Raw genomic sequence first — 20060 nt, forward strand, 5'->3', positions numbered from 1 at the left:
ATATCAGGCTTGGAATTGCAGGAGAAGCCAAAATCACCCGTACTTTTCCCATGGGTTATTATACCTCCTCACATTATCAGTTCCTTCTCACAAAATAACTTTTCACAATTTCCATGATTTCCATTGGTCAAAATCAGTGGTGCCACCATGGTGTGATCGTTTTTCTATCCCAAATCATCTGGAATACATATGCAATGTGTTTGTCTACTGTTCACTTTTTTTAAGCATGTACAATATAATTTCCTTTTAGAAATAGGAAATACATTTTGACATATGCAACTTGTCAGTTACAGATAAAAATGTCCATTATTCAAATTGTAGGAAAGAAACTTCAGTGATAATACACATAGCTAGAATGTGATCTGGTCAGCACTTCTAATCCATCTGAAAGAAATAACATTGAACTAAATACATTTTGAATTTCGAGGCCTACATGGAAAACTACTAAATCATTATTTTTTTAATTAATAATCAGACTTACATTGAAAATAAGAGAAGAGAAATAAAGGTTTATAAGAAATGTCATTTTCATTAAACATATAAGCAGTTTGTTTACGATTCATTAAAATATGAGCATGCATTTTCTCTTAGTTTTTACTTTATGAAGAAAACTTTAAACATGCATAATTTCTACTTTAATCATAATATGCTAAACTACAATTTGCATTAATACTTTTTCACGTTATTATTGCAGTGCATTAATATGTTTCTCGCTGTCAGGAATGACTAATACTCAAACCAGTTTGTGACACTTCTGCATGCTTTTATGATGCAGTTTTAGACTACCACATATTTCATGAGACAATCTGTTAGTCATATATCTTTTGCAGATTAGTATCACACCCATTGAGCAGAATGCTCTCAATCTTTTTGGGAGTCTTTGTTTTGATCTAATCGTGGGGACAAATGTACATGGTGCACTCTTACAGTTTTACGTACTATGAGCTCAGTGCTATCTATGGATGCATCAAACAATTCAATATGGAAATTTCAAAACCACAGATGACCATGCACGCAAAGGGTTGCAACACAGATGAAAACGATGCAATGAAACAATATCTGCATTGTCAACTGTTCACAAAATACAGTTTCTAATGAATAACACCACCCTCATGAAGTATAAAACATAGACGGCAAAACATGAAACCTTAGAACAGTAGCTGCATGATGTCAACTATATACAATTTGCAATAAATAGTAGCACCGTAACATCATGTATATTACCAATTCAACAAAAAACTGATAGAAATAAAATGGTGGCTTTGTCAAAAATCTCTTAGCCCGCTCCTAGCGCATTCTATTCTGTGACCAGGGAAAGCTCTGTGCGGTACACGGTACTGAGTAAGCCTGATAGACTGCAAATATCGGCTCCGGGACAAAGGTACTGGTAATAGATATGAAAAAAGGAATAACTTCAGAACCACAGGCCCCTCTTGGCCACACACAAGTTACACCTGGGTTCCCAGGTCCAAATCTTTTTCCCTAAATGCCTGAATTGGACCGTGTATCACACCCAGGGGCCAAGCGTACCATCTGTGTCATGCCCAGCGGTACAAGTGAACGATACCTCTCACTCCTTTCAGATATCAGCTGTGTTAGGAAACCAGTGGCACTGAGAAACCCTTTTAGACTAAAGAATATGAGAATCCACCCAATCAGGATAGCTTTATCACAAAAATAGCATCCTGGGAGCCATAAATGGCTATACAATGAATATTCACCTTTCCTAGCATGCTAACTATTGGAAAAAGATGACTTCTGCAGGATCGCCTCAAAGGCCTCCTTACGACTACTCAGCTCGGACATATAAAATAGGCAATTTGCAATATTCTGTCAGTGGCAGGGCGCTCAGGTGTTCTTTTTGCGCTTCTCCCTTGTTTGCTATATGCCAAATGCTTTAAAATTAGGTTCTGATTTAGTCTCTTACCCTCTGTGATGGCTGCATCAGGACAGACCTCAGCCCCGCAAATTCAACAGAACTTCCAATCGATTGTGGTGTCTGCTCACCTTCCTTCGTGCGCAAATGTGAATCCGTCCGAGTGAGGTCCCCTTCCTTTGGCTGCAGTCAGGTTCGGGTGCCAATCAGCTCCTGGCTGGTTTGTCAAAATGTTGCTTGAACATGAAATACCTCAGGAAAAACAAGAGACAGGAGTCTTTTGGCAAAAAAGGAATAGTTCATTTAATTTAACATTGCGGCTCAGAGATCAGTTACAAGCATAGGGTCTGAGGACTGCCTCAATTTACAAGCAGTCTGAGGCCTCTTGCTATACAGTTCTTTGTATACAATAAAGTACGTTTGGAGGTCCATGTAAGGTAACTAATGTAGTTCCTGCCTTTGGAGTCATAAATTGATTGTCTAATGGAAAGTACAGGTGGGCCACAACCTTGCATGGACACAATGCGGCCAGTGATAAAGTTTCCAGATGTCAGCCATGGGGAGCGCATGATCACTTGATGTGCTGTGTCCTGATTGGCTATATGTCCCAAACTCATGTGGCACCTGACATTATGCTGTTTTTGGGAGCGCGCATAACCCTCCGGCCAAGTGTGCTTTATTGGGGCCAATCTTCCTGGACCATTCTGGTGTCACTGCGCCTATCTGTGGAATTGATCTGGGATATCCTGTTTGTGTGTTTGTCTACCGGCTACGTGCCACCCCACCTGTGACCTATCAATCAGTGACCTCGGTCCTAGGTCTCAGAGTCTGTCTGACTATGTATTTGCGAGTTGAGGGTTGATGTGGAGTTTACAACAGGTGAAATCGTAAATAAACAAGCGATTTCGTTCGTATACATGAATGTATCGTTCTTCACATTAATATCAACCTTTTCAATATTAACAATGCAAATCTTTAATATTGCACCTACTCACAGCCGCAACAAAGTAGGGATTTGGAACATGTTGGAAATGAGGTATCTAGTTGGCAGAGGGATACACCCTGTCCAAGTAGGAACCACTACTTTAGTTAGGGTAAGTCAGATATACCCCCTAAATTAACCTGTGCTCACCCTCTGGTATCTTGGCACAGAGCAGTCAGGCATAACATAAGAGCCAATGTGTAAAGTATTTGTGCAACATAAATTATAATACACCGTGGAAAATACCACACAAAAATAATCCACACCCGGTTAGAAAAATAGAGATTAATGAAATGAACAAAACAAGACCAAAAAGACAGATATCCAATAAGTATAACTGGTGTTATTAATTTTTAAAGAATATATATATAGTGCTTAGAGCCATTAACACGCCAACCAGGGCTATCAGGGACTGGGTCAAGTCTGACAAGTCAAGCCGACTGCGATGGAGCACGAGTCGGAATCAGAAGACAAACAGGTCCGCTGAAACAGTACTTTCACGAAGCAAAGTTTCTATGTCGAGAAGCAGCTGCGAGGAGCGCTGGAGGCAATGCGTCGTAGTCGATCCAAAGGATTGGAGGTAATGCGTCATTTCAGAGCCATGCAGTCTCACCCCGTGTCATTGATGAGCTCTGGGCGATGGAGGCAATGCGTCGTCGTTATGATGCGCTGTTGATGCTGTGGAGTCCTCGAAGCAGATTGGTGCAAAGCAGGCGATGCATGGATTTTTACAGAAAAAGCCCCAAAACACACCTCCAACAGCCAAGGACTGGATCAGCATCACTCGACAGGGCAGAACTCACAGGTGGCAGAGTCAAGATGCTGTAGTAGGGTTCAATGCAGTCTTTGATGTCCCTGAGACTTCAGAACAAGATGCAAGCCAGCACGCCCTTGGAGTCACTTGGTTCTGGGGATGAAAGATTCAGGTCCAGTCCTTCTCATCACCAGGCAAGGGGCAGCATGGGAGGTACAGCAGAGCAGGAGTCCAGCAAATCCTGCAGAGTGTCAGTCCTTTCAGCAGCACAGCAGTCCTTCTTCCTGGCAGTGTCCTCAGGTCTAGAGTGTAGTGAGTTGTGGTGTCAGGGGTCCAGCACTTATACCCTTTAATGCTTCTGCTCCAGCGCGAAAAGGGACACATTTACATTTTCTCCCTATGTCACAGACTCGTCATCACACTAACTCATTCATACATTCATTCATTCATTGGTGAGGCCCATAACACCAACACTCATACGTCTCACTCGAATCTGTGCACAGGAGAAAGCGCTGGACATGTGGGGGTACCTTGTTACCTATCGGGAGTAATTCCTTTACATTATATACATCTGCACCTATAGAATCCTAACTTTGACATCAAGGCACTCCACCACTTGGTCGATGGACCAATTAGTTGGACTGGTTGATGGTGATTTAGAATCAGCTAAAACACAATTAAAGCCTAGGAAACATTTGATTAAATTCCAATACTCAGTCAAAGAATCACAAACTCATTTCTTATTAATATAAATTGTGTTTATCTAATATTAGTTCACTCTGCATTATCATTTAGGTGCTACAGAACATAACATAATTTGATTTATCTCCAGAAGACATCAAATTTTAAGATTATGAGCATAGATTTCGCATTGCATTATATTTACGAAAATCTCGAAATTGGCGACCCTCCGATCAAAACAAAGGATTGTTCAAGTTTTTGCGACAACCTCCAGGGTAAATTGTCCATCCCACGGCAATAATCAAAACCTAAGATGGAATCGCTTTCTCGAATTTAAAGAAACCCAAGGTAAACCATGGAAATCTTCATCAGCTTAACGTAGACCCAATGTCATAGACGATCATCCCAGTGAACCTCCCCCCTTTGGCAGATCAGAGTCTTTTATACCCTTTTCCCCGCTTACTCGGATCAATATGCAACAATTTTAGGGGTGGAAACTGTTCGGATTGGCTAATCCAATTCAATTTGTAAATTCTTCGAGTTTTATCATCCCGACTGGTTTCCCATGAGACTTGGCCTGGAAAAGGGCAAATGTATACTCTTTTTCGTGGTTCACAGGCAAAGTTCTGGATTTATAATAAGTCATAGTCTTCTTGGTAGTTCACACTGGTCATTGCTTGGCAACCCTCCATGCTCCTATCCTTGACAAGGGACATGCCGGTATAGGAGGAGATAAGGTCATTTGGAGATCTCCAGAGCCATCCGATTCTGCGCCGTAGTCATCGCGCTCACATGACGGCGGTACCCTCGGAGCTCCATCTTAAGTACTGCGGCCTAGCAGGCCCGAATGCCAACTTGAGCAAAAACAGACATAACAGTAATTAGAATATAGAAATGAAGATTCCAATGTTTAATCCCACTCTAATCCCATTAGTATTTTCCTAGCTTGCAGCAACATTTAAAGCAATAATACTCACCATTCTGCAGTACTGAAAGCATAAACCATCACAAAGCAACATGAATCATGCAATTCTCTATTTCACCACAATCTAAAGTTAGTTTGCGTACCACAGTAAATTAATGAGTTGTTCTGCCATGCAATTAGCAATTTAGTCCCACGTATATCTTGTGTTTATCAAGGTGTAAAGGTTGGTTAGTTGTTTCACTTCAAACCAATTAGTACGAGTTAATGCTTAGAATGATTATGTAATTAATTTTCATGCAAATAGAGGAGGTATACAAAATTTTGTTTTACCTGCTATATCAATCCCCCTTTGGTGATTTTTAACATCACCACTAATCACAATAATAATTTCAAAATTTTCGATGGAAATGGTTAATCAGTTCCCTTGCATTTGTTAGGTTACATTATAGTATTTTCCATATCATTCTCTCGTTTTCTTGTACGTGTTTTCTTTCAATTCTTCTAGTTCTATATCTTCTACCTCTCTTTCTCTTATTTCCTTCTCTTTTCTTTTCTTAATTTCCCTTTTTATCTTATTTTGTAATTTTCTTCTTTTTATACACACACATCCTAGTCTCAATAATAACACTAATATAATCACAAAGGTCACAGGTATCAGTAATTTACCCACAAAAGAACTACCTAATTTTGTTAATAAACTCTTAATAGTAGAAAAACATTTACCAAGTTTCTCCCAAACACTTTCAACCTCCAGTGGAACAATTTCTTCATGCAAATCAGTTATATTCTTAATGTATTTCTTTAAGTTTTGACTTTCGTCAGGAATGTAAGTACAGCAATGTTGTACCTTCAGCATTCCACAGACTCCTCTCTCTTTGGCCAATATAATATCAAGGGCAAGTCGATTTTGCATAATCATAGCTCTCATGGCCACCATTTCAGTATTTACCATTAAGAACCCTCCAGCTGTGCTTGTTGATAAACGATCTACAACTGTGCACAATTTTCTAATTTTATGTGCATTCATAGATATTTCAACTGCTGGTATCAGTGCTCCAAAAATATCCCCTATAATCTCTGACCAACTCTCCCTCCTTCTACGTGTTAGTTGTCTACCTATTTCGTGCAAACCTTCCTCTCCCCTTCCCACATGAAATATTTTTGGGAAGACCAGACCTAGGTAGCATGTGCCATACCAGTTGTCCGGTAACCTATAATAAGCTCTGTTCCCACAAATGTAATATATTCCAGGGAATACTGGATCATTTCCTCCTTTAAATCCCCAGCCTCTCATGATTTTATATGTCATGGCATTCACTTGCACCTACAAAGTAATTATCATAAACAGTGTTATCTCTACTGATGCACAATTTCCCTCTCTGAGGCCAATCTAAAGCCATTGCACGATTTGTTTCTCCCTTTAAATGGTTTTCCTTCCCAGCATCCCAAAATGTTGTATCTATCTTTTCCCCAGACACTTTTCTTTGCATCTTAACTCTGCTCTCCTCTACCATGTTCAGGAATGTTTTCTCTTCTTTTCTCATACTACAAGTAAGATTATTCTTAAACACTTCTTCTAAATTTAATTCCCTTGTTTCTAAGAAAAATGCACCTAAGATTCTACCACCTTGTTTAGTTCGGGAACTACAGGTATCTGTGAGAAAACATTATCTACATCAGTATAATAGTATTCTAATTTCTCTGTTTTATAGAACAAATTAGCTAACACACTACAAGTTATCCCATATGTCAAAGGAAGATGATGATAAGTGACACCTTCTGACACGGATGCAGGTAACTGCATGCAAATATAACAGTCTCTAACTTCCATAGTCTTTACATATTCGTACAATAACTTTGAAAAAACATTTTTAGAAAAATCATTTATGGGCTTATCCTTGTGAAATTCTGTTCTATCTACCAGTTGAGTGACATGACTGTCATTAATCTTTCTCTTATTAGTCCTGTTTTCTGTGTGTTTTTCTATATCTTCAAATGTTACTCTAAATGAAATTGTTATTGCTAATATGATCCAGACAAGCATTAGTAATCTTGTACAAAAAAAAATACATTTTACATTTTACACCATCTCCGGAGAAACCCACATATAGGTTTTCTACCTTCTGTGTCGGAAATGATCAGTGTCTTTTGACTTATCCTCTTTTCATCCACAATTTACCTTTGTCTAAACCTAAGGCTTTTATTGCCTACTTGGTTCTTTCTGGTCACGTGTCTCGTCCGGAGTTTTAATTCCTTGCAATTTTCTTTGTCATTTCAATCCATGCCTGAATCGTCTTTGTCTCTGTTTTCACAATCTTTGTTCAGAACGTCCTGATCATTTGTTTCTTCTCTGATATCAGATAAGATAACTCTCAGGATTTCTGAATCTTCTTCTTCTTCAACCACTTCCTGCACAGTCACTCCTAGACTTTCTTGGCTATCTGCTTCCTCCAGTATATCAGGAAGTGCCACATAGGTCCATTCCGGTGACTTGTACTTCTGGTTCGGTTTCTTTATCCTCTTTGCTTCTTGCAAGCATTTCTGATCCGTACATTCCGATTTTTTTTGACTAGACACTTCATTCACTTGTTCAGTATTGGAAGATTTTATTCTTGTTAATCGATATCTCAATCTTTTAAGTTTATTAGGCCAAATTTCTTCTTTTGTTGGCCTCTTCAACTTCGTTCCTTTCCCTTCTTGCTCCGTTTTCCAAGCCCTTTTCCTTAAAATTCTTCCCTCTTTGCATTCTTCTTCACTCCCTTCGGATTCAATATCGGTATGGCTTCTACTCTCTTTGGATTTTATTCTCAGGACCTCAGGTTCACTATCTACATTTATCCCTCCTCGTGTTTCTTCCACGCAATCTTCCAGCTGACTAACTGTCCTTTCTTCTACCTGAGTGTGGGTTGTCCCTTCACCTCCTCGGAGGCCTTCCGCAATGATCTTACCCTCACTTTATGTATCTAATTCCTCACCTTCTATTTCTATGATTTCAGGCGGAATTTCTCTTGTGCTTGTACTTGGTGATTCCCTATCAAAGATTTCTTGTTCAGTCTCTCCAGTATTTTCATTTATCCCTTCTTGTATTCCCACTTGTTCTGTTTCTGATTCGGAGCTGGTATCAGAAATTTCCAGTCGTCTCCTTAATGGTATATTCTCTTGCCCCACTACTAGGCTCAAGTCCGCTTCTCCTGCTTTTGGGGTTCATCTTGTTCTTGTTTCTTCGGATTCTGATTCAGAGCTGGTATCTGACTCTTCCAGATGCTTGTCTTCAGATCGATTTTCAGGTCCAGGGACTCGAAGACTATGACTAGCATGAATCCAATTCTTTACCCTAGCACAATTCCCAGCAGTCGTCATGGTCAGAATCACTTAACGTGGTTTTCCCCAGCGTGGAACCAGACAATTTCTCCTTCTGTGTACTTTGATGGGTACCCAATCTCCAGGACTCAAGTCATGAGCTGGTTTCTTTTTGAGAGTGGTCGCATCCGGTCCAACCTGATGAAACACTGAATTAACTGTATCAGCCAAACCCTTGCAATAATCCAAGACAAAGTCATCAGATATAGGCAGTAGTTTGTTGACAGGAATGAAAACATGTCTCATTGCTCTACCCATGATAATTTCATGGGGGCTCAGACCAGTGCTCCTATCAGGAATTGACCAAATAGTCATAAGCACAAGAGGCAAGACATCTGGCCATTTTAGACCTGTGGCCAAACACATTTTCCCCGATCTGTTCTTTATGGTGCCATTCATCTGTTCCACCACTCCAGAAGCCTCTGGTCGATAGGCACAATGCAGTTTCTGTTGTACATTCAATGCTTCACAAATCAATTTTATAATCTCATTTTGGAAATGCTTTCCTCTATCTGATTCAATCGTTACTGGGAAACCAAACCTAGGAATGAACTCTCTCAATAGAAGTTTCGCTACAGTAACTCCATCACTCCTTCTGGTCGGGTAAGCCTCCACCCAACGTGAAAACAGGCAGACAATCACTAGTACATATCTTAGCCGGTTACACGGGGGCATCTCAATGAAATCAATCTGCATTCTAGTAAAAGGACCTCCCTCCCGTCCTATGGTTCCCAAACTCACCACTGTTTTCCTTCCTGGATTATACTGCTGGCATCTCTGACAAAGGCTCTCAGCTATAAGCCAAAACTTTGCATTATACCAGGTCTGTTCTAAGTCTAATCATGGCATCCCTACCTATGTGAGCCTGCCCACGGTATATCCGTTCCATGGTAGAGATCATGCTATCAGGCATTACTGGTCTTCCATCGCGGTAAACCCAAACTCTGTCTGCTTCTCGTGATGCACATCCTGATTTTATCCACTGTTTCTTTTCCTCATCTCCTGCCTCTTCCTGTTACTGCCTCACCTCATCCCATGTATTCACAGTGTTAGTAAAACGCAAGGGACATGATTCCATTTCCCTCTCCCGATTACGGTTCAAAGAATTTTGATTTTGCGCACAATATTGTGCTATGTCATTGGCAAACTCATTGCCGGCTGACACATAGTCTGTTCCCCTCGTATGCGCTGCGCATTTTATAACTGCAATTTGTTTAGGCAGCTGTATCGCCTCAAGTAATTTTCCAACCATTTCTGCATTTCTGATTGGAGTTCCACTTGACGTCAAGAAACCTCTTTGGGACCAAATCTGCCCAAAGTCATGCACCACTCCAAACCCATACTGACTGTCAGTAACCACAGTGACTTGCACATTCTTTCCCAACTTGCATGCTCTGATCAGTGCAAACAACTCAGCAACTTGAGCAGATCATACTCCTTTCAAACAAGATGCTTCCAATACAGCCGCTACAGTACACACAGTATATGCAGCAATCAAAATCCCTTCGCCAGTTCGCAGACATGACCCATCCACAAACATAACATAGTCACTCTCTTTCAGAGGACATCTTTTATGTCCGGACGTGGTTTGGTGCAAAAATCAAGTACATCCAAACAGTCGTGATCAACATCATCTTTCACTTCCACATTCACAGCATCAGGTAGAAATGTCGATGGGTTCACATTAAGGCACCTTACGAGACTCACATTTGTGGCACCCAAAATGACCTTTTCATATTTTGTTAGACGACTATGCATCATGAATTGTGTTCGGCTCCTTGTTAAAAGGATCGCAACATCATGGGGCACAAACACTCTCACAGGATATCCCATCACGATTCCTTCACTCTGCTCCAAACTCTTACACGTGGCAGCCACAGCTTTCAAACAACCAGGCAAAACTACGGCCACGGGATCTAGTACAGCCGAAAAATATGCAGTCGGTCATCTTAGTTTTCCATGCCTTTGTACCAACACAGAAGGGGCACATCCATCTCTTTCACTGCAATAGAGCTCGAATTCCTTTTTGTAATCAGGCATTCCAAGAGCCGGTGCTTCACACAAGCTGTCTCTCAATTGTCTAAAAGCCTTCATCTCTTCTTTATTCAGCTCAAGGGGATCATTCACATCACTTTTTGTCAAGCGTACCAATGGTTTTGCAATCAGTGAAAAGTTGCTGATCCACTGTCGACAATATCCTACCATCCCAAGAAACATCCTTACTTCTCTTTGTGTCATTGGTGCTTTCATTCCTTTTATTATTCTGATCCTGTCCACAGTCAATTTTCTCAGGCCCTTTTCGATCTTATGACCTAAGTATTGTACTTCTTTCTGACAAAACTGTAACTTCGATGGGGATACTTTCAGTCCTCCATCTGCCAAATGATTTAACAGTGCAACTGTGTGCACCACACATGCCTCTCGTGTCTTCGATGCCACCAATAAGTCATTGATGTATTGCACGAGCACTGAACTTTTGGTAATTTTTCAATCTTCCAGGGACTTCTTTAGAATCTCATTAAATATCGATGGACTTTCAGTATACCCCTGAGGGATACGGCACCACGCCAAAATACGCTCGCCGAACCGGAACACAAAAATTTGTTGGCTATCAGGGTGCAATGGGACAGAAAAGAAAGCATGACACAAGTCATTGACAGTGTACCATTCCGCTTCATAGGGAATCTGATATAGGATTACCGAAGGGTTCGGTTCAATGGGACAGCATGGAACAATGATTTTATTCACTTTTCTCAAATCCTGTACTATGCTAAAAGTCCCATTCGGTTTCTTCAAACCCATGATCAGAGAAATAAATGGACTACTCATTATTTCTCTCAGAATTCCTTGTTCAATCATTCTGTCAATTACCGGCGTTACTCCTGCAATGATTTCTGGTGTCAGTTTATACTGAGGAATATTCGGGTAATTTACTCCTTCATTTACAATTATTTTCACAGGATCTACTCTTTTCATTAATCCAATATCTTCTCCTGTGAAATCTCATACTTCGGGTTTTACAGTTTTCTTCAACTCTTGAGGCAATCCCTCCGGATCAAATACAACGAATGACTCAGTGATTTCAGGTTCTAAGTTTGCCATTGTCATTCTATACTGTACATCTTCATCAGGAGTTTCAAAAGCTATGCCATCAGGGGTACAGAAAATAGTGCAATTCATTTTGCACAACAAATCTCTCCCCAACAGATATACGGGACTAGTATCACACACGACAAATCTATGCATGTCGGTGAATTTCCCTATTTTAACCTTTACAGGATCCGTAAGATAAGTTTTTATCTGTCTATTAGAGACTCCAACTACTTGGATCGTTTCACCAGAGAGAGGAAGATTTTTTACGTCAGCTGATCTAACAGTTGAACGAGTAGCACCAGTATCCACTAGGAAAGTAATGTTTTCATCATTTACCTTCCCCACCCCCAAGGGTCCTGTCTGGTCTACCTCTAGAGTTGCGCCAAGTACGCACTCCTCTTCCTCTCCTAGGCACTGTCAATAACTTTCTTCCGACTCACTCTCATCGCGTTGCAGCCAATACTGCGAGACAGCACTAGCGCGCGGTAGCTTCGTTACCTGTTCCTCGGTGTAGAATCCTGTCTCATTACTGTATCTTTGAGGATTTACGTGCTGTGGAAAAGGAGGCGTTGGCACCTGACACTGTTGGGTAACAACCTGCTGCTGTCGCGGCGGTTGGCAACTCACCTCATTCTGCACCTGTGGATTCAATGATGCATTATCACCATTAGCTCTCAGTGGCAATTTACACTCGGATTTCCAATGCCCTAATTTTCCACAATTATGACATGGCCACTTCTTTTTAGCTTCTTCTAGGCTGATCTGTCCTTTTCCTTTTCCCATATTCGGTTTTTGTTTAGCTAGGCCTATGCCATTTGCTTGCTCGATCATCTGGGCTTTCTGTCGCTCCGCTACCTTAACTTGTGCCCACATTGCCTTTTTTTTCAGTTTACATTGTTTAGCTTCAATTTCATCACTGAAATATTTTGCTTGTCGTAACACCTCATCTATCTTTTTATTCTGCCAATCTACTGTATGATGTTTGATCATTTAACTAACCTCAGGCCTTAAACCATAAACATAATTATACACAAAATGACTCAGATCCTTCTCAATTAATTTCTCATCTCCACTGTATTGCTTAAAAGCTAATACTAACCTTTCGTAGTATGCATTAACAGATCCTTTAGCCTCTTGGTGAGTTCTGTCAATTTTTACCCAGTCAGTTTCCTTTGGGGGTACTTTATTTTTCAAAAAAGTAATTACCTGTTCATATTTTTTCATTACTTCTGGATCAGGGGCTCCCATCTTAGGATCCCTAGGATACTCTTGCGTTGGCCAATCTATTGTAATTTTACATTCTGCCCATAAATGTGCAGGTACAATTATATCAAAAAGACCATTCAGGTCTATCCACAACACTTTCGACAGTTTAACAAATCTTTCCACCTGTCGATACCATTCAACTGCTTTTTCTCTTAACCTCGGAACATCATTGGTAAATGACAAAATATCCAGTCTAGTCCAAGGAACATGTACATAACCCCCTCCTGGGATTTCCCTCATGTGACATTCGGTTACCACTTGCTCTTTTTCTCTCACTGGAAATGCTGAGAAAGCCTTATCCGTAGTTTCCTCTCTCTTTCGGAACCATCTACTCTTCCACCTATCTACATCACCTCATTTCCTTAGCAAGGCAATCAGTTCTTTAATTTTCAATATCCTTTTCAGAAAAATCTACCCTATACGGTTTCTGTAATGATCTTATTTTCTCAAAATCAATTCCCATTTCACTCACTGTCTCTTCTAATTTTTCATGCAAGGTTCTCGCTCTCCAAGTTATACTTTTGCAAAGAAACATTAGCTCCTCATCCTGATATGCTTTTAACTTTTCAGTTGGAATGGTTCCTACAATTAATTCTTCTAATGTTACCTTCAATTTCGCTACATCTAAAGGTTGTGGTTCTGTATCTTTTCTCTGTAAACTTCTTAACCAATCACTTAACTCTTCAGAAGTGGGACCTACAGGGGTTGTCTCGCTCCTTATTTTATCAGTATTTCTCTCCGGGGGTTTCTGTTGCTGATTCCGTTGTCATAAGGGTCTTACTTGCTGGGCTTTGATTTACAGTCAAATTTTTAGGAGTACTCAAACCTGATGTTCCTGACATATTTTTCCATTCATTTCCTCCAGAACCACTTCTTTCTGTCTCTATATGTCTACCACAATTGTAGGGAAATGTTAAACAATGTTCACTATCTTTCTGTTTATCAAAGACAGGCATTACCGGTCCTATAGTTACAGGTACGGTCACCGCTTCCATATTCTTAGTTAACTCTCTAATTTTCTCAGTTAATTCCAGAGTGGTTCTAGCTAACTCAGCTGAATTTTCATTTCCAGTTCTAACGGGTCGTGGCATTTCAGAATCTTTAATTGGATGAATTTTCCTCAAATTAGGTGGCGTTTGCTCAAAGTTTTTATTTATCATGGTTTCTTTTACCGGCGCACTCGGCGTCAGTAACGTAGAATTCGGTTGATACGGGGGAGGATTTTTATAAAACATGTCCTCCAGCACTTCATCCTCTGATTCACTCACTCCATATCTATAACCTTCTGACCCTGTGTTATTTCTCTTTTCTGTACATTTCATGCCACTTGTCTCTTCAGTATTCCTCAGAGGAAACATACCCTCAGTCATATTCACATTCCGCCATCTTCTCATTCTGTCATCATGACTCTCTTGACCACAATGTCTAACATGTAATTGTACCTTCTTCCACTCCGGTGTCTTTCCCTTTCATACATCTCTTCTTCCCACTCCGTCAAAGCCTTGAATTGGGTAGGTCTGGGTTTCGGTTCTAACTTCATCATTCTGTCTCTCAAAATTTCATAATACAGCCAAACTAAACGAACCACATTCTGGAAACGCTAGTACTCCATCCTCTTTGGTATACCTTGCCTAATTCTCCAGCCAGATACATGTATGATACCCATATTTCTCTACCATAAAAGATACAGGTGAATTCGGTGGAGGAAGTATCTGACCTTCCCTAGTCACAATCGGCGTATCTTTCTTAAATACATTTTTAATTTTCACAAACCATGATTTTTTCTCTTTCTCAAGTGGATCGTAGTACATCATTTTTTCATTTTCAAAGTTCTTAATCACTATGCTTTGCGAATCACTTCCTTTGCGGTTTCTCCTTATTCTGTCCAATCCCAGTGTGACTCACACTAACGCACCAATCAGTGGAAGTTTCGTCTCTCCACAACTGACCAATCCTAGCGCGGTCTTTCTGACGTCAGCCTTTCTCGCTACTCCTGCTTCTGCTGACCCCCCCTTTACAAATTATATCGGCACACATTCTCTTACGTTTTCTTTGCTCAAAATCTGTTAGTAACAACATCAAACATCTCCATTGTCTGTTTCGCTAAACCAAAGAGATAGTTTTGTCCATTTACACAAGAATTCTGTCTTTCCAGTAGGCAGTGCTTACCTCTACCCTTTCCACAGAATTTTCTGTTTCGCTGATAAAGTTGCACTTCCCTCTTTCTTACCCTTCTAACGAGCCAAAGGTCAAACTGTTTCTCTGGGGATAAAACACAAGTGGAGACTACAATGCTCCTGAGAATTAAGGCCAGAGTTTCACAAGAGTACCTATTGCCATTTCACTCGCACACATTCATACGGAAATGTCCCTACCTATAACACGACGATGTTACCACCTTGAAACCAGACAATGCACTGTGCGACTTCACTTGCCAAACATTTCCCCCTGCCTGCATACAGGGCAACCAACTTCCTACTTCCCGGAAGTCCTTAAAACAATTGACACCATAAAACGCAACACAAACTCAACATAAAGTGTTAAACATAAATCAATAATCACCAAGCCAATGCAATAAAACCATTCTCTGCTACCAAGAAAACTGCTCCAGCGTGAAAAGGGACACATTTACATATTCTTCCTATGTCACAGACTCGTCATCACACTAACTCATTCATACATTCATTCATCGGTGGGGCCCATAACACCAACACTCATATGTCTCACTCGAATCTGTGCACAGGAGAAAAAGCACTGGACATGTGGGGGTACCTTGTTACCTATCGGGAGTAATTCCTTTACATTATATACATTATATACATCTGCACCTATAGAATCCTAACTTTGACATCAAGGCACTCCACCACTTGGTCGATGGACCAATTAGTTGGACTGGTTGATGGTGATTTAGAATCAGCTAAAACACAATTAAAGCCTAGGAAACATTTGATTAAATTCCAATACTCAGTCAAAGAATCACAAACTCATTTCTTATTAATCCAAATTATGTTTATCTAATATTAGTTCACTCTGCATTATCATTTAGGTGCTACAGAACATAACATAATTCTATATATCTCCAGAAGACATCAAATTTTTAGATTATGAGCATAGATTTCGCATTGCATTATATTTACCAAAATCTCGAAATTGGTGACCCTTCGATCAAAACAGAGGATTGTTCAAGTTTCTGCGACAACCTCCAGGGTAAATTGTCCAACCCACGGCAATAATCAAAACCTAAGATGGAATCGCTCTCTCGAATTTAAAGAAACCCAAGGTAAACCATGGAAATCTTCATCAGCTTAACGTAGACCCAATGTCATAGACGATCATCCCAGTGAACCTCCTCCTTTGGCAGATCAGAGTCTTTTATACCCTTTTCCCCGCTTACTCGGATCAATATGTAACAATTTTAGGGGTGGAAACTGTTCAGATTGGCTAATCCAATTCAATTTGTAAATTCATTGAGTTTTCTCAGGTCCGACTGGTTTCCCATGAGACTTGGCCTGGAAAAGGGCAACTGTATAATCTTTTCCGTGGTTCGCAGGCAAAGTTCTGGATTTATAATAAGTCATTGTCTTCTTGGTAGTTCACACCGGTCATTGCTTGGCAACCCTCCATTCTCCTTTCCTTGACAAGGAACATGCCAGTATAGGAGATAAGGTCATTTGCAGATCTCCAGAGCCATCCGATTCTGCGCAATAGTCATCGCGCTCACATGACGGCGGTACCCTCGGAGCTCCATCTTAAGTACTGCGGCCTAGCAGGCCCGAATGCCAACTTGCGCAAAAACAGACATAGCAGAATATAGAAATGAAGATTCTAATGTTTAATCCCACTCTAATCCCAATGTATATTAGTATTGTCCTAGTTTGCAGCAACATTTAAAGCAATAATACTCACCATTCTGCAGTACTGAAAGCACAAACCATCACAAAGCAACATGAATCATGCAATTCTCTATTCCACCACAATCTAAAGTTAGTTTGTGTACCACAGTAAATGAATGAGTTGTTCTGCCATGCAATTAGCAATTTAGTCCCACGTATATCTTGTGTTTATCAAGGTGTAAAGGTTGGTTAGTTGTTTCACTTCAAACCAATTAGTACGAGTTAATGCTTAGATTGATTACGTAATTACATCTGCACCTATAGAATCCTAACTTTGACATCAAGGCACTCCACCACTTGGTCGATGGACATAATTTGATTTATCTCCAGAAGACATCAAATTTCTAGATTATGAGCATAGATTTCGCATTGCATTATATTTTCTAAAATCTCGAAATTGGCGACCCTCCTATTATAACAGAGGATTGTTCAAGTTTCTGCGACAACCTCCAGGGTAAATTGTCCAACCCACAGCAATAATCAAAACCTAAAATGGAATCGATCTCTCGAATTTAAAGAAACCCAAGGTAAACCATGGAAATCTTCATCAGTTTAACATAGACCCAATGTCATAGTCGATCATCCCAGTGAACCTCCCCCCTTGGCAGATCAGAGCATTTATACCCTTTTCCCCGCTTACTCCGATCAATATGCAAGTACACAAGGTCCCTGCTCTTCCTTCCTACACTCCAGACTCACTACAGAGGGGTATGCAGCTCCTAGTGTGGAGACAAGAACAGCCCTATTCAGGTGCAAGTATCAGCTCCTCCGTCCCATCTAGCCCAGGAAGACCAATCAGCCTAATGATGGGCCATCAGGAATTGAACGACCCATCAGGCACACCTCAGCTCCCTTTGTGTGCAACTGTCTAGAGGGAATGCACAAAGCCCAGCTGTCACCCAACCCAGACGTGCATTCACAGACAAGTAGAGGCACAGAATGGGTAAAGTAAGAAAATTCAACTGCTAAAAGTGCCATTTTCAGACTTACAATTTGAAATCCAACTTTAACATGAGTTTTGATTTTAAATTAAGAGTCCAGAGACACCAAACTCGAAATAGCTATTCTTGTCACAATTGGAAATTACACTTAAAAGATGTAATAAGGTACTCCCAATGTTAACCTATGGGAAAAATGGGCCTTGCAGTAGGGAAAACTCCCAGGCATCAGGCTGGATCCGGAAGATTTTTTATAGGGGTACCCCTGCACGCCAGTGACGTCTACGTCATCAATATAACTGCCACACCGGCGCACTGACATCAGTTCTTTTCTTTCTGCACCAGCCAGTGCAGATCTGTCGAAGAGAGCTACCCCCTGTCATTTTTTGACAGACTTTTAAAAAACTTTTTGTTGACTCCTTTTGGTGTGTGGGTAAACTTGTAAGAAGACCTCGGGGTTCAAGTCATGCAGCACCTGTCACTGCGCCATGTCGGTCACGGACCCCAACCTAGTGTGTCTCTGGTGCCTGGAGCGCGACTACGATACAGAATTGTTCTTCAACTGCCAGGCCATGGCGCCAAAGGCTGTGAGGAATCGGTCCCTAAAGCTTATCACGGCCCAGCGTACGGCACCATAGAGGTTGCCTCTTCGATCTCGCTCCCGGTCGACGGCAAGGTCCGAGCACCACTCCGGAGGGTCAAAGTCCTCTTCCTCGAAATCATCGCAGTCAGGTAAGAGGCATATCAGACCTGGCATCCTTGGTGTGGTTTCCCGCTGACTTTTTGCTGCTGCCTCCTATATTTTTGACACTGTGCTGGAATTTGTTTTTGCTGGTTTAGATGCTTTGGGCACTTTGCCACTGTTGATCAGTGCCAAAGGGCAAGTGCTCCATGGTTAAATTATTATTGTGATTGGTTATCCATGATTGGCATATTTGTTTTACCAGTAGGTCCCTAGTAAAGTGCACTGAGTGTGCCAGGGCTGGTGATTCAAATGCTACTGGTGGCCCTGCAGCACTGATTGTAGCACCCACATCCTTTGGTAACGCTTTTTCTGGTGGATACAGTATCTGCCTGTGGATTCCTCACCTTGTGAATATCCCCTGCGCCAGCATTCCACGGAATGTTTTCCTAGCTCTCCACGCTGACATGGACATAATAATTCCACGGCTCCGCCCGCGACTCCGTATGACGTCACCGGAGCCATAAGAGAGCCCCGTCGGCATGATGATGTCAGTTCCACCCATTTTTTCCATGCCTCCGAGGCGAACAGGTGGACTGACACAGACTCAAGTATACATAGTACACAACATTTGAACCAATATATACAGCACAAAGTCAAAAAGGAAAGCTAAAAACAACAGAATTTCCTATAAATGTACTAGATAGAAAATACAATGAATAAACAACCAGCCAAAAAAGGGATCTTTTTAGGTATACAAAGGTGGACAACGGGGAGGCGGGTGGGTCAGTGAGGAATCCACAGGCAGATACTGTATTCACCAGAAAAAGCGTTACCGTAGGTAAGTAACTTGTTCTTCTGATGGATACATCTGCCAGTGGATTCCCCACCTTGTGAATAGATTCCCACAGCAGTCCCACTCCCGGAGGAGGGTGTCCACCTTCCTATACCAAAAAGTGCTGCAAGATAGAGCGCGCAAAATGGCCCTCCCTCCTCATCTCAGAGTCTAAGCAATAATGCTTTGCGAAAGTATGGAGGGAGGCCCAAGTCACGGCCTTACAAATGTCTGCAACTGGAACACCCCTGGCCAAAGCAGAGGTGGAAGACTTATCTCTAGTAGAATGAGCTCTAATACCCTCAGGAGGAACCTTACCAGCAAGGTTGCAGCAGATCTTGATGGTTAGGATGATCCACCTGGCTTGTGCACAGCTTTGCCTTTTGAGTGTCCAATATAGCCCACGAAGAGCTGATCTTCCAAACGAAAATCTTTTGTTCTGTCCAAATAAAAGCTCACTGCTCTTTTAGGGTCCAAGCGGAGAAGTCTCTCCTCCTCCTTGGAAGGGTGAGGGGGAGGATAAAACACAGGGAGAGTAATGGACTGCCCCAGATGAAAGGGAGTTACTACCTTAGGTAGGAAAGCCGCCCTGGTCCTGAGGACCATCCTTTCAGCATGTAAGGATAAAAACGGGGTTTTTGAACTAAGGGCTTGAAGCTCACTCACCCTCATTGCCGAGGTTATGGCTACAAGAAAGACTGTTTTAAAAGACAACAGCCTCAAAGGACAGCTATGAAGGGGTTCAAAAGGGGACCCCATCAAAAAAGTTAAAACA

This window comes from Triturus cristatus, chromosome 4_1 (assembly GCF_964204655.1).
Source record: "Triturus cristatus chromosome 4_1, aTriCri1.1, whole genome shotgun sequence".
Classification (NCBI taxonomy): domain Eukaryota; kingdom Metazoa; phylum Chordata; class Amphibia; order Caudata; family Salamandridae; genus Triturus; species Triturus cristatus.